General features: G+C 43.2%; 1 protein-coding gene across 6 annotated transcripts in view; it reads left to right on the forward strand.

The window, feature by feature from the left end:
* Positions 1–16,795, forward strand: part of LOC143646854 (uncharacterized) — a 57,508-nt gene that overhangs the window by 28,292 nt on the left and 12,421 nt on the right. The gene's annotated exons all lie outside the window — the stretch shown is intronic.

Here is a 16,795-nt window from a genome sequence, read left to right on the forward strand (position 1 = left end):
CCTGTTCAGGGATCCTCCTTTGGGAACCCACCTGGGAAACCTGTTTGTGGGACTCTGCCATGGCTCTGCTCATGGGTCCCCACCTGGGGACCTACTTTTGGGACCCCACTCTGGAACTCAGCTTGTGGGACCCCACTGGGACCTGTCCTGGGACATGTGGGGGCTGCCCCAGATGAGGAAGTGGACGTGGGCATCCATGGCAGATACTGCTCTCTCTCCAGCATGGCCAGCTATGCCTTCTTTTTTTTTTTAAATGTTTTTATTGATAACAACTTGCAAACACAAACATTCTTACAAACTTACAAACACAAATATTCTTAACATACATTCTATAGATGGTGTATAATCAGTGGCTCACAATACCATCACATAGTTGTGTATTTATCACCATGATCATTTTTTAGAACATTTGCATCGCTCCAGAAAAAGAAGAAAAAAGAAAAACTCACACATACCACACCCCCTACCTTTCCCTGTCACCGACCATTAGTATTTCCATCTACCCAATATATTTTAATCTTTATTCCCCCTATTAGTCTTTATTTATTTAAACTGTTTTATTGTATAGTATAACATGTATACAAAGCAAAGAAATAAAAAAGCAGTGGTTTTCAAAGCACTCTTTAACAAATGGTTACAGGACAGATCCCAGATTTGTCATGGGCCACCATATGATCTTCTCAGATTTTTCCTTCTAGCTTCTCCAGAATATAGGATGTAGAAGGCTTAAATAGTTTTTTATCATCACAATTGACTTTTTTCCTTCCTTTTGTGAAAAGTAACATATATACAAAAGAGAAATAAATTTCAAAGCACAACATCACAATTGGTAGTAGAAAATAGTTCAGAGTTTGACGGGGGTTTCAATTCCACAATTTCAGGTTTTTACTTCTGGCTGCTCTAAGATACTGGAGACTAAAAGAGATATTAATTTTTTTTATTTTTAACTTTATAGTTATGAATAGTAACTATAGTTACTATTATATAGTAACTATAGTATGACATATATACAAAGTATGACATATATACAAAGCAAAGAAATAAAAAATCAATAGTTTTCAAAGCACTCTTCAACAAGTAATTACATGGTAGAACTAAGAGTTTGTCATGGACTACCATACAATCCTCTCATATTTTTCCTTCTAGCTTCTCCATAACATAGGAGGCTAGAGGGCTTAGATATTTTGTTTTAATTTTTTATTAATTAAAAAAATTACAAGAAAGAAACACAAACACTGTTAATATATGCTCATTCCATTCTACATATATAATCAGTAATTCACAATATCACCGTAGTTGCATATTCATCATCATGATAATTTCTTAGAACATTTGCATCAATTCAGAAAAAGAAATGAAAAGACAGCAGAAAAATAAAATGAAAACAGGAAAAAAAATTTTACATACCATACCCCTTACCCCTCCCTCTCATTGATCACTAACATTTCAAACTAAATTCATTTTAACCTTTGTTCCCCCTATTATTTATTTTTATTCAATATGTTCTACTCATCTGTTGACAAGGTAGATAGAAGGAGCATCAGACACAAGGTTTTCACAATCACACAGTCACATTGTGAAAGATACATCATTATACAATCATCAAGAAGCATGGTACTGGAACACAGCTCTACATTTTCAGGCAGTTCCCTCTAGCCTTTCCATTACATCTTGAATAACATGGTGATATGTACTTAATGTGTGAGAATAACCTCCAGGATAACCTCTTGACTCTGTTTGGAATCTCTCAGCCATTGACACTTTGTCTCATTTCACTCTTCCCCCTTTTGGTCGAGAAGGTTTTCTAAATCCCTTGATGCTGAGTCTCAGCTCATTCTGGGATTTCTGTCCCATGTTGCCAGAAAGAACCACATCCCTGGGAATCATGTCCCACATAGATGGGGAAGGGTGGTGAGTTTGCTTGTGTTGGCTGGAGAGAGAGGCCACATGTGAGCAACAAAAGAGATTCTCTTGGGGGTGACTCTTAGGCCTAATTTTAAGTAGACTTGACCTATCCTTTGTGGGGTTAAGTTTCATATGAACAAACCCCAAGACTGGGGGCTCAGCCTATAGCTTTGGTTGTCCACACTGCTTGGGAGAATATCAAGAATTCAACTTGGGGAGGTTGAATTTCCCCCCATTCTCACCATTCCCCGAAGGAGACTTTGCAAATACTTTCCCACTCACTGATCAAATCACTCTGGGATTCATTTGGGCATCACCTGGACAAACCAACAAAATCTCATGTCCTACCCAAGGTTTCATGTACTTATGGTGTTCAACCAACTATCTACATAAGCTATATTAGGAGATGCACTAGTCAAAATATAAATTTTGTACCAAATGAACATTTTTTGCTTGTCTCATACATAAGTTGATATTTTAAAATATTAATTACCATCTATTTTCAGCACCCTGCAGTAATGACATTCTTTTGTTCTTCCTCATGCAAAAACACTTTTTAAATTTGTACATTTAGTCACGATCATTATGCACTCTAAGCATTCCTAGATTATACCATCTCAATCTTTATTGTCTTTCTTTGTGATTTCATGTATGCCCCCAGCCCTCCTCCCTCAATCATTCTCACATGCAGCTTCATTGGTATTTTAACATAATTACATTACAGTTAGGTAGTATTGTGCTGTTCATTTCTGAGGTTTTATATTCAGTCCTGTTGCAGAATCTGTATCCCTTCAGCTCCAGTTACCCAATATCTTACCCTATTTCTATCTCCTGATGGTCTCTGTTACCAACAAAATATTCCAAGTTTATTCACTAATGTCATTTCATATCTGTGAGACCATACAGTATTTGTCCTTTTATTTTTGACTAATCACACTCAGCATAATGTCCTTAAGGTCCATCCATGTTGTTACATACTTCATAACTTTATTCTGTCTTACAGCTGCATAATATTCCATTGTATATATATATGCCACAGTTTGTTTAGCCACTCATCTGTTGATGGGCATTTTGACTGTTTCCATCTCTTGGTAATTGTAAATAATGCTGCTGTAAACATTGGTGTGAAAATGTCCATTTGTGTCCTTGCCGTCACGTCCTTTGAGTAGAGCATATAGATGGGTCCTGTTTTTTAATCCATTCTGCCAGACTATGTCTTTTGACTGGGGAGTTTAATCAACATTTAATTAATGTTTGGTGTTATTACTGCATGAGTAGTACTTTCTTCTACTGCTTTGCTTTCTGGATTTTATATGTCACATCTGATTTTCCTTCTTTTTACCTTTACTCATAATCTTCCTTTCTACACTGTTCTCCACACCTCTGTCTTCTGTCTTTTTGTATCTGTCTCTAGTGCTCCCTTTAGTATTTCTTGCAGAGCAGGTCTCTTGGTCACAAATTCTCTCAGTGATTTTTTTTCTGAAAATGTTTTAATTTCTCCCTCATTTTTGAAGAACAGTTTTGCTGGGTATAGAATTCTTGGTTGGCAGTTTTTCTCTTTTAGTAATTTAAATGTATCATCCCACTGTCTTCTTGACTCCATGGTTTTTGCTGAGAGATCTATGCATGGTCTTATTGGGCTCCCCTTGTATGTGATGGATTGCTTTTCTCTTGCTGCTTTCAAGATTCTCTTTCTCTTTGACCTCTGACATTCTGAATAGTAAATGTCTTGGAGTACATCTATTTGGATCTATTCTCTTTGGGGTATGCTGCACTTCTTGGATCTGTAATTTTAAGTCTTTCATAAGAGCTGAAATTTTTGGTGATAATTTAATCCATTAGTTTTTCTCCTCCTTTTCCCTTCTCTTCTCCTTCTGGGACACCCACAACATGTATATTCGCATGCTTCATATTGTCTTTCAATTTCCTGAGTCCCTGCCCATATTTTTTCATTTTTTCCCCTATATTTTCTTTTTCTTGCTGGGTTTCAGGTGTTCCATCCTCCAGTTCACTAATCCTGTGTTCTGACTCTCAAAATCTACCATTGTAGGTTTCCATTGTTTTTCTCATCTCTTCTGTGTCTTTCATTCCCATAAGTTCTGTGATTTGTTTTTTTGGACTTTTGATTTCTTCTTTTTCTTCATTCCTTGCCTTCTTTATATCCTCCCTCAATTCATTGATTTGGTTTTTGATGAGGTTTTCCATGTCTCTTCATATATTCTGAATTAATTGTTTCAGCTCCTGTATGTCATTTGAATTGTTGGTTTGTTCCTTTGACTGGGCCATATCTTCAATTTTCCTAGTGTGATTTGTTATTTTTTGCTGGTGTCTAGGCATTTAATTATCTTAATTAGTTTATTCTGGAGATTGCTTTCACTTCTTTTACCTAGGGTTTTCTTGTTGGATGAATTTGTTGTCTTTCTGTTCTTTGACATTCAGTTCAGCTTTATCTGGACCTCTAGCTTAAGTTTTGTTTAACAGAGGAGAATTTTTCGGTTCTTGTTTTCTTGTTTCTTGCCCTGCTTGTATGGTGCCTTCCCCACACACACTTAGGAGGGTCTACTTAGTTATTATAGACCCCAGCCATATTTTCCCAGACCAAACTGGCCTCCTATAAGGAGGAGAGTCACCTGCATCAGTTTTTCCTGAGGGTGAGACCCAGCAGGTTGAAAGACATTCCTGTGAATTCTGTGGGCTCTGTTTTTCTTATCCTGCCCAGTATGAGGTGCTTGTCTGCCTGCAGGTCCCACCAGCATAAGATGATGTGGTACCTTTTACTTTGGCAGACTCTCCCTGCTGGGGGCATGGTAGAGACAGAGGAGACAGTGTAGGATGGTTTTAATGGGTTCAAATTACCAAGCTGTGGTGTCTGAATTCCTTGAGGGAGGGATTCCACCTGAGTTGGGCTTCACCCCTCCCCTGGGGAAGGTATAGGCTCCAGACAAGCCCTCAAACAAGCTTGTTTCTGCCTATGCCTGGGGCCGTTGCAGCGTGAGAAGCCCTGCTGCTGTACCCAAAGGCAGTCAAGCCTCTGTAGAAACACAGCCATAAAAACCTCTGTTTCCTTCTTTTCTATTTCTGTCAGCCCTGTCCGCTTGGCACTGGGGCAAAAATGAGCAACCTCTGCTTTGACCAGGTTCAGCTGAGCTGGGGGCCTATTTTTAGTAGTCAGAATTTGTTCATTAATTCCACAATTGGTGTTTGTTTGTGCTCAGCCCCTGCTGCTGGTAAATTCTCTTTCCTTTCCACTCTGGGAAGCAGCCTGTAGGGGAGGGGCACTGGCTGCTGCTTCTTGGGGAACTCACAGTTCTGGGGGGGGTCACAGCCAGTCCAGCTGGTCCAGACTGGGGTACGCTGTGTGTCCGGTCACTGATGTGGCCCCATTAGCTGTTCTGTACTGTTTCTGGTTATTTAGTAGTTGTTTGGGAGGAAGAACTAAAATGTGCCCCTTGTTAAGCTGCCGTCTTGCCCTGAAAGTCACAGCTATGCCTTCTTACTGGATCATACCTAACAGCATTGGGCAAGTTACAGTGTCTGCCACCCTGGAGACCCTCTGTCCCCCTTATGCCCCTCCAGCTATGATTACATCTTCCAGATCTCTCCTCCAGCAGCACCTCATGGGAGGTTGTCCCTGTGCTTGCTGTCTTCCTTCTTCTCCCCCAGCTTCTGCCATTGTCATGGCGGGTCCTCTAGGACCTACCTGCCCACAGACCTGCTGCCAGCTCTTGGTCCTGCCCCTTTGTGCTCTCACAGCCTCTAAGGCTGTCGGCCCCTCTACTTCTTTTTTTTCTTTTAATGCAGTTTTATTGATATATATTCATGAAACACACAAACCATCTGAAGTATACAGTAAGTAGCTCACAATATCATCAGTAGTTGAACATACATCCTGTTCTAGTTTGCTAGCTGCCAGATGCAATATACCAGAAATGGAATGGTTTTTAAAAAGGGGAATTTAGTAAGTTGCTAGTTTGCAGTTCTAAGGCCAAGATAATGTCCCATTTATAACGAGTCTATAGAAATGTCCAATCAATCGGAGGCATCCAGAGAAAGATACCTTGGTTCAAGAAGGCCAATAAAGTTCAGGGGTTCTCTCTCAAGTGGAAGGGCACATGGTGAACACAGTCAAAGTGAAGGGATTTCCTTCTTCATCTCCAAAGATCACTGGCTGGTAAACTCTATGCTTCTTGTGACTGTGTTGTTCTCTGCTCTCTCAGAAATCACTAGCTTTCTCCAAAATGGTTCTTCTTTTACAGGATGTCAGAAACTAATCAAAACCCACCCAAATGGGTGGAGACATGCCTCTACCTGATCTAGCTTAACAACCACTCTTGATTAACTCACATATCTAGGGAGATAATCTGATGACAGTTTCAAACATACTATACTGAATAGGATTAGAAGAAATGGCTGCCTTTACAAAATGGATGAGGATTAAAACATGGCTTTTCTAGAGTACATACATCATTTCAAACCAGCACACATCCCCTAATCATCTTTAGAACATATTTATTACTCCAGAACAGAAATAATAAGAAAAAAAACCCCAAATCCTCCCGTACTCCTTATGCCCCAGTATTGAGCTGTAATATTGGTGCAGTACATTTGTTACCATTGATGAAAGAGGTGGCACCTTTTTGAGATAAAATTCAAATACTCTACTTGACACCCATTTGGATTATGTAGGTCCATAGTCACAGAGTTGTGCAGCGAGCACCATGATTTTGAAAGATTTTTAAAGGAACCCTAGACCCCTTAGTCATCACTGGTAATCCCTGCTCTTCACAGGCCCTGACAGCCATGGCCCTGTGCTCCAGCTCTGTGGATTTGCCTGTAGTGGATGTTGCATATAAATGGAACCATGCAGCCCTTGGCCCTCCATGTCTGGCTCATGTCCAGCTTGTGTTCCTGAGCTCGGGGTCCTCGGGACCTTCTGTGTGAGCACGTGGGCTTCAGTGCTTCACGCCATTCATTGATGCACAGTGCTCTGTTGTACGCAGGGAGACAGCACGGATTGCTTGTGGACATTTGGGTTGTCTCCTTTTCTGTCTGTTATGAATAGTGCTGCTGTGAGCATTGGTGGAGAAGTTTTTGCATGGATGTACATTTTCATTTCTCTTGATGTGTGCCCAGAAGTGGAATTGCTGGGTCGTTTGATAACTCGATGCTTAACCTCCAAGGACCTGCACAGCATATCCTCAGCTGCTGTATCAGTTTCCATCCTGACCAGCAGTGCTTCCAGTTCCTCCATGTCCTTGCCAGCTCTTCCTTGCATCCTTGCCAACACTTGTTATTATGTGTTTGTTGCAAAGATCTTCTGGCTTGGGCTTCCTGGAGCTGGCCTTCTGGCCCTCCTCCTTTGCAGCCTTCTGGCCCTCCTTCTTCACTCCTTCCTGCCACATGCCCTGCAGGGCCTCACCTAGACTCACCACCTAAATACCGTCTCTACGCAGATGCCCAAGTCCCTGGGGAAAAGTGGCCACAAGAACCCCAGCCCCACAACGTGGACACTACTGCCCCTGAGAAGCTTATTAGCACAGTGCCCCAGTTGCTGTGATGAGGGGGTTGTACTTTCAGAAGAGGTGGAGGCTTCCTGATCAGGGATGGAGTACCTCTTCTGTCCTATAGCTGCCGAACCCCTGGTGTGGCTGCATATGGGGGCTTGTATTGGGCATCTCCCGGCCCGTGTTCCATGGTGCCTGCCTGTGTCTCGCCATTCGCTCCTTTGTCTTTCACAAAGCTCATTCAAACTGTGTTCTCTGTCCTTTTACCATGAGAATCAAGCTCTGTTTGTCCAGGCCCTGTTTGTTTGGTTCAGAAACGTTTGTCAGGTGGGGATGGCCTCATGTCTCCTCTTGCCCACCTGGCCTGGAGTCTCTGCACGGGCTCTGCTCATGCCTGCCTGGAGCTGACTCTCGGGCTGCTTCCTCCCACCAGGATGCTCTTTCTGAGCCTGCAGACCACCTTCCCCTTGACAAACATCAGTTCATGCTTCCTTTTGAAGGTTTTGGAATTTAAAAATAAATGTGACAATTACTTGTTTCCAAGCTATGCAGGCCTCCCTTTTCCCTCCTGCCCTGATGTTCTAGGACTCAACAAACTGTGCTTTCTTCATTGCTGACAGTTCAGCCTTTGGGAACTTTGGTGTCCTCTCTGCTAACAAACTACTGTCTTCTGTGCATTTCTTGATTTTTTCATGCTGTGTGATTGCTGAGAAGAATTTGGATTACCTGGTGGGGAGACGTTAGTTGTTTGATTTAAATACTTTGCTTGTTTTGAATGCAGTTGAGTAGGACCCAAAGGTGGGTCTGTGTGGCATTTTGGATATTTCAGTCTGCTTCCACTCCACCTCCATCATGCTGAGAATTAGCATTCTGGGAGAAGTCCTGAGACGCTCCCTTCCAGGTTGGGTTGTGGCCTGCTGACACCTTACAGCCATCTACGCAGGGACAGTGGCATTGGAACGAGGGCCATGGGGAGTGGTGGTTGCACTTCCCCCTTGGGGACTGTCTCTGGTTTGTGGTGGCTTCAGGGAAAAGGGGTGTGGAGATGCTGTTGGGTCCAGGAAGACCCAGATGAAGGATAGGGAGGGTGAGGGCACTTCAGGGGAGGACCAGGGTCCTTGGCTATGACCAGCATCCTGTCTTTTCCCAGTGTGCGGGCTCCTACCACAGGAGGGTCAGAGATAGGAACGAGGTGGGTGGCAAAAGCCGACATGGGCCCAACAGACTGAAAAGCATGTGGGCTGGACCTGCAGCTGTGGCTGCTCAGCCACCTCTGTTGAACACTCAGGTCTGCATGACTCTTGGAAGGAGGCACATGTGGGCATTCTGGCATGGTCTATGGGGGGAGCCCTCTGACTCAGCTAAAGGAAGTAACTGTGAAACCAGGGAGCCAGCTGGCCCAGAATGTGCCATGGCATCCCAGGGCCAGCGCAAGGTCATGCCTCTGGGCTCCAGGTGGACACACAGGCAGCTGGACTTGTATGGAAGCTTGTGTGAGCTCCGTCTCTCAGGGCACATGAGACCCTGGATGCTGGGTCTTATCTTGAGCATGATCACACAGCAGTCAGGTAAACGTAGCAGGCATGGGTAGCACTGCATCCTGCCTCTGAGGGTCCTGTCTCATTGTCCCCCACGTGGCTCCCCTCTCTGTCTCATTGTGAGCTTTGACGTCCCCTTCCTGCCCTGTGTCCTTTCTGTATCCCATGTCCCCTATCTACAAGCCCTGTCATCCCACCCCTCGCCCCTCACTGCCTTGGCCCCATCCTGTCCTATGTCCCATCCCTGCCCCCTCCCTGTGCCTTCCCTTTCCCATTTGACCCTGGTCCAGGGCTGGGGTGATGCAGTTGTGAGGACTGGTTGACTGGTGGTCCATCCAGTGTGTGCTCCTGCATCTGCAGGTAAGGGTGGCACTGCCTTGCCCAGAGAGGAACCGTGTTTTTCTGACTTTTGTGCATCACTTTGCTGTTCTGGCTGCTTCCAGCTGTTCTGGGGTTCCCTTCTGGGTGTCTTGCACCCCAGCTGAACTCACCCCTACTTCCCCTTTCCCAGCCCCAGTAGTTCAGGAAATTTTTCTGTAGCCTGAATAGGATGTGATTTCTCACCTTCATGCCACTGCCTGAGCTGTTTTTTTCCAAGGAATTCTTTCTAGCCACCTTGCTCAGGCATGCAGAATTTCATTCATCCTCAAGGCTCAGCTTCACCTTCACTAGCTTTGTGAAGCATCTTCTGGTCCCTCCTTTCCCCCCATCAGGGCTCTCCAGGGAAACGACCAACAGGATTGTATAATTATGTATATCTGTATATCTCTATCTATATGTATGTACATGATATGAGATTTATTATAGGAACTGGCTCACGTGACTGTGGGAATTGGCAAGTTCAAATTCTTTAGGTCAGGCTGCAAGTTGGCAATTCGCCTGAATAAATTCCCCAGTAGAAGCTGGCGGGCTGGAAGAGGTGAAAATTCTCTCTGACGGCTAAAATCCACAGTTCTTCCTTCAAGGCCTTCAACTGATTAGATGAGATTTATTGCTGAAGGCAGTTTCTTTTGTTGATTGTAGATGTAATCAACCATAGATGCAGTCAACTGATGATATGAATCATGAAGTACCCTCGTGGTCACCATCAGGCCAGAGCTTGCTTGACCAAATATTTGGATACCATGAGCAGTCAAACTGACATATGATATTTACCATCACAGTCTACCCCTTATCAACGTGCCAAACACATCTCCATAAACCATATTTTCTTTCTAAATAAAAACAATTAACAGTCATACTTTCACCTAACATGGTTGAGCTGTCCTGTGTACAACTGGAAATTTACTAACCCTTTCCCCAGAACAGTTTGCAAGTCCTTGGGTAATATTCACTCCTGAACTTGATACCCTGTATCTTAAATACAATGACATAAAACTAATAAAACACGTTATGTGGTGAGGTGACAGGATAGGGAAAAAACAAACGTATTTGCTTTATGTACACATACTAACGTATTCATAATAAAACAAGGAAGACACACTTGTAGCCTTTCCAGCCCTCATTTCTGCAATGGGTCATGTGGTTTAGCTTGAATTTATCATTCCCTTCTTCCACTACCCATTCCAGGCACCAAAGCTGTCTATGGTTCTTTGCCTGATAGGGTGACCCACACTTTCATTTCTGAAGTTTCTGGGTTATTAGTAGTCTTACCTGGGTTGAGTTGTACTTTTCCATTGACTTTAATCACAGGGCTTGGTGGTACTAATAGATAGGGGATCTCCTGTATTCCAAACTTTTCTTTACCTCTGTTGTTTAGTTGCAGTCCTATTTCCCCTTGAAAATCAAGATCAGTCAGCCCAGGAAGTACTATTGACTCAGAGACAGGAGGAGCCCAAAGTGGCCAGATGTGGTGTTCTGTCTTCTGATGGAAGCACTCCTCCTTTTGAAACTAAAACCTGTAGACCAGTAGAGCTTAAGGTCATGGGGACAGAAAGCAAAACTTTCTCTAGTAGATCCTAGGAAGGGGTGCCACTCCCACTTCCACCCCTTGATTCCTGGACCCACGAATCCTGCCTATGGGAGAAACAGCACCATAGAGAAGATGCCGATTCATAGCATGCACAGCCTCCTGAATAACACTGCCCCAGCCCTGCAAGGTATTGCCACCCAGTTGGTGCCATAACTGAGGTTTTGGTTTGTTTGGTTTTTTGTATGATGTGTGGTGGTGTTGCATTACATTCTTTTACCATGGGAGTATCCTGTTATTACAGCACCATTTGTTGAAAAAGAAAAAAATTTTTTTTGGTGAGGGGAAAGTACACTGCTGGGAATCGAACCCTGGTCTTGTGCATGGCAGGTGAGAATTCTACCTCTGAACTACCCTTGCACCCCCTGTAATTGAGTTTGTTTTTTCTCATTCTATTTTTATTGATAACAATGTATAAGCACATACATTCTTAACATACAAACATTCCATACATGGTGTACAATCGGTGGCTCACAGTGTCATCACATAGTAGTATATTCATCCCCATGATCATTTTCAGAACATTTGTATCACTCCAGAAAAAGAAATAGAGAAAAAAGTAAAAGCTTATACATACCATAACCCTTACCCCTCCTTCTCATTGACCACTAGTATTTCCATCTATCCTATATATATATATTTTAAGTTCAACATTTGTTCCCCATATTATTTGTTTATTTTTAGTGCATATGTTTTACTTATCTGTCCATACCATAGATAAAAGGAGCAGCAGGCACAAGGTAATCATAATTACACAGTCACATTGTGAAAGCTGTATGATCCTCTTCAAGAAACATGGCTATGGAAACACAGCTCTACAGTTTCAGGCACTTCCCTGTAGCCTCTAAAAGGGGGATATCTATATAATGTGTAAGAATAATTTCCAGAATAACCAATCGACTCTGTTTGAAGTCTCTCAGCCACTGACACTTTATTTTGTCTCATTTCTTTCTTCCCCATTTTGGTTGAGAAGTTCTTCTCAATCCCTTGATGCCGAGTCCCAGCTCATTCTAGGATTTCTGTCCCACATTGCCAAGGAGGTTGACACCCCTGGGAGTCATGTCCCATGTAGAGAAGGCAGTGAGTTTGCTTGCCATGTTGGGTGAGAAGAAGAGGCCACATCTGAACATGAAAAGAGGTTCTCTGGGGGTGAATCTTAGGCCTAATACATTTTTTTAACCTTGATGTAATACTACTTTATAATTTTTTAAAAATTTTTTCTTGGCTTTTAACTTTTTTATTGTATAGTATAACATATATACAAAGCAAAGAAATAAAAAAGCAATAGTTTTCAAAGCACTCTTCAACACAAAGTTACAGGAGCAATACCAGCATTTATCATGGGCTACCTTACGATTCTCTCAGATTTTCCTTCTAGCTACTCTAGAATATAGCAGGCTAGAGGGCTTAAATATTTTTTTATCATAACAATTGACTTTTTTGCCTTTTTTTGTGAAAAATAACAAATACACAAAAAAGGTATAAAGTTCAAGCACAGTACCACAATTAGTTGTAGAACATATTTCAGAGTTTGACATGGGTTACATTTTCACAATTTTAGGTTTTTGTTTCTAGCTGCTCTCAACTACTGGAGACTAAAAGAGATATCAGCTTAATGATTCAGCATTCATATTCATTTGTTAAATACTTCCTTCTCTGTATAACTCTGCCATCACCTTTGATCTTTCCATATCTCTCTTTAGGAGTGTTTGGGCTTTGGCAGTTCTAAATTTTTCATATTGGAAGGGTTTTCACTAATATTGAGTAGGGAGATGGAGCTGTCTGATGTTCTGGAAAGGCTAGGGTAGATTTCAGGACTTATCTGGACCAGGGACCCATCTGGGAGTTGTAGATTTCTGGAAAGTTACTCTAATGCACGGAACCCTTGTGGAATCATATTTTCCTCTTGGTATTCTTTAGGATTGGCAGGAATGGTCTTGATTGGGGGTTGACAGGTTATAAAAGGTAGCAAATTCTACCTGAAGCTTGCATAAGAGAAGCCTGCAGAGTGGCCTCTCAACTCCATTTTAATTCTCTCTGCCACTGATACTTAATTAATTACAGTTCTTTTCCCCCTTTTGGTCAGGATTGAATTGTTGATCCCATGGTGGCAGGTCTGCATTCATCCCTGGGAGTCATCTCCCACATCGCCAGGGAGACTTTCACCCCTGGATCATGTCCCATGTAGGGGAAAGGGCATGTGATTTCACTTACAGAGTTGTGCTTAGAGAGACTGAGGTCTTGGGCCTAATTTTAAGTAGGCTTAGTTCAGGCTCTGCAGGAATAAGTTCCATATGAACAAACTCCAAGTTTGAGGGCTCAGCCTATTAATTTGGTTGTCCCCTCTGCTTGTGAGAATATCAGGAGTTCTCCAAATGGGGAAGTTGAATTCTCCCCCCATCTCACCTGTAATTGAGTTTTTAAAAGGGCATTCCACCATTCTATCAATCCAGCTACTTCAGAATGATGGGGAATATGGTACAATCAGAGAATTCCATGAGCATGTGCCCATTTCTACACTTCTTTAGCCATGAGTGGTCCTTGATCAGAAGCAATGCTGTGTGTAATACCATGATGGTGGATAAGGCATTTGTAAGTCCATGGATTAATGTTTTGACAGAAGCATTGCTTTTAGGAGAGGGATACCCACATCTGTAGTATGTGTCCATTTCAGTTAGAACAAATCACTGCCCCATCCATGATGGAAGTGATCCAATGTCATCAACCTGCCACAAGGTAGCAGGCTGATTACCTTGGGGAGTGGTGCCATACATAGTAGGGACTGAATGTGGGTGTCTGCTGCTGGCAGATTGGGCATTCAGAAGTGGCCTGGCTGGGTCAGCCTTGAAGTGGAAGTCCATGTTTTTGAGCCCATGCATAATTTCATGCCTGTTCCTGAGCCCATTGCACAGTGGTGGGAGTAGCGGGGAAGGAGGCAGGCTGGTATCCACAGGGACAGGTCATCTTATCCACTTGCTTATTAAAATCTTCTTCTGCTGAAATCCCTCTCTGGGAAGCTTTCATATGGGATGTAGATTTCTTTGTGTTTTTCATCGATTCAGAAAGGTCTTCCCAGACCTCTTTGTCACAATTTTCTAATCATATTCCTTCCAAGTCCCTGATCATCCAGTAACACGGCAATGGCCCATGAGCCAGTAGGCAGATGTACCTCCAGCCAGTTCTCCTTCCAACCAAAATGAACAACCAAATGCATGCTGGAAGTTCTGCCCACTCAGTGGCTTTCCCCTCACCACTGTCCTTTGAGGACATGCTAGAAAGGGGCTATAATGTTGTAGCTGTCCACTTTCAGATAGTGTCTGCATATTGTGCAGAACCATCTACAGGCCAAGGCTGAGTTTTCTCTTCCTCAGTCAGCTGATGGCAGGGAACTCCCCTGAGGCCATAGCTACAGGCTGGGAAAGAGAAGGTCGTGTGGTATGTGTGGGGGCCACGGGCATGTTTGACCCTTCCTTCTGTAACTTTCTTGTACCTTCATGGCCTACTCGAGCCCTATGTCATATAAACCACTTCCACTTTATGATGGAGTGCTACTGTGCACGCCCAACTTTTTGGCTTGTGGGTCAGATGACACCCAGCTCATGATAGGCAACTCAGGTCCCATGGTTAAGCATGTGGTCTCTAACTAGGCCCAGTAGTAGGCCAAAAGCTCTTTCTCAAAAGCAGTGTAGTTATCTGCAGAGAAAGGCAAGATTTTACTCCAAAATCCTAAGGGTCTGGCATGTGATTCTCCTATAGGGGCCTGCCAAAGACTCCAGACAGCATCCCTATTTGCCACTGCCACTTCCAACACTGTTGGATCTGCTGGATCATACGGCTCAAGTGGCAGGGCAGCTTGCACAGCAGACTGAACCTGTTACAGGGCCTCTTCTTGTTCTGGTCCCCACTCAAAGCTAGCAGGTTTTCTTGTCACTAGGTAAATAAATGGACCAGAGTAGTACACTCAAATGAGGTGGCCCCACAAATCCAAAGAAGCCACCTAGGTGTTGTGCCTCTGTTTTGGTTGTAGTCTTTGATGGTGGCATTAACCCTGGGCATGGGGTGTGGGTGGAAGGGCAGCCCCAGGGGCGCCCTGTCTAGTGGGGCATTGGAGAGGCTCTCCCTCCCATTCCTGTTCCTGGAGGCACCTGCCACAGAGATCCAGTCCAGTCCCATAGCTGGTTGTTTTGTCACTGCATGTGTAGACTGCCTGGCTTCCAGCATATCCTTGTGCATCCTCCTCTCCCCAGAAAAAAAAGCATGGGTCCCTGGGGAGGCATGTGGCCTCAGGCTAGAGTCCTGCCTGGAGCTTGTGGGAGCAGGGACATTGGCCTGGCATCCGTCCCTGGGGGCCGGCCCTTTTTGGAAAGCTGCTTTGCTTTCCTGAAACATCACAGCCTTGGGCTTTGTCTGGGAGAAGCCTCTGGGAACAGGACCCCCAGCACAGAGATTGGCCCTCCCAGGGAGAAAGAACAGATGAACAGACAAATCGGACTGATGGCACCTGGGTGGGTCTTCCTGGACCTGGATGCCTGGGGAGGGGCCAGGAGGAGGGAGTCCCAAAGGTCATGATGGGGACTGTGGAGGATCAAGTCTCTCCACAGGGCCACCAGGAGGGACACGGGGAAGCAAGGCGGTGGGGCAGCCCCCCAACCAGTGGGGAGCCAGGAAAGACGATGTGTGGAGAGGTGCACAGAGACCCCGGTGCCCCGGGTGGGTGGGGGCAGCTCTCAGGGTGGAAGGGCACCCTACTACTTATGTGCACCTGTAAATTGCAAAGTATCAAAGAAAAAATAAAAATAGAATGGGACTATTGAAGACATTGAAGCTGATTCTATAGCTCACCTGAAAAAATTGGAGAATAATATGATTGATATGTCCTTCCAGTTATCAAAATGCACTATAGAGTTTTAATAATTCAAACCAAGTGGAATTGGCAGAGGAAAGTACAAATGAATTAATGGAACAGCATAGAGAACACTCAAACACATGCAAAAATCAGGTGGTTTCTGATGAATGTGGTGTTTCAAGACAAGAATTTCAGAGTGTACAGAAACATGATATAAGGACAAATAGTTATCCATATGACAAAAGTAAAGGCATATCCTTGCCTCCCATTACATAGAAATATAAATTCCAGATAGATTAGAGTCAACAACAAAAAAAAAAAACACCAAAAAATTATAGGAATACTATGCTCATTGAGGAACCTTGTACATTTATAAGTCTTATAAATATTTAATTATATTACTATAAATAGATTTATACTGTTTATTCATTTGTGAAACTTATAACAGTTCTATTTTGTGAGAAGCAACCGAATGAATAGGACTAACTTTCTTAGAAGAGAGGGTTATAAATGTTGAAATTATCTAGAGTGAGGAAGAACTTCCAATAAAAGACATGACTTCCTAAGTCATAGATGAAAAAGAAATTGACTCTTGTCTCCATGAAAATTAGAAATTTCTGTGTGGCCAAGAAAAAGTATAAACTAAACGATGCTAAAGAAAACACTAGCAAACTGAACCCAACAGATTATTAAAAGAATTATATATAATGATCAAGTGGGTTTTACCCTAGGAATGCAAGGGTGGCTCAGCATAAGAAAAACAATTAATATAGTCACTGCATTATTAGAATGAATTAAACAAACACACAGTCATCTCAGTTGGCACAGAAAACACATTTGACAAAAGCCAGAAACACTTCTTGATAAAAACAGAACACTAGGAATAGAGGGAAACTTCCTCAATCCAATAGAGGGCACATATGAAAACTCCACCACTAATGTCAGGTAAATGCCAGGAAGCTTTCCCTCTTAGATCAGGAGCAACACAAGGAACCCATCATCACCATCACTCTGTTGGGAGTTCTAGCCGGAG

The sequence above is a fragment of the Tamandua tetradactyla genome, chromosome 9 (genome assembly GCF_023851605.1).
Source record: "Tamandua tetradactyla isolate mTamTet1 chromosome 9, mTamTet1.pri, whole genome shotgun sequence".
Classification (NCBI taxonomy): Eukaryota; Metazoa; Chordata; class Mammalia; order Pilosa; family Myrmecophagidae; genus Tamandua; species Tamandua tetradactyla.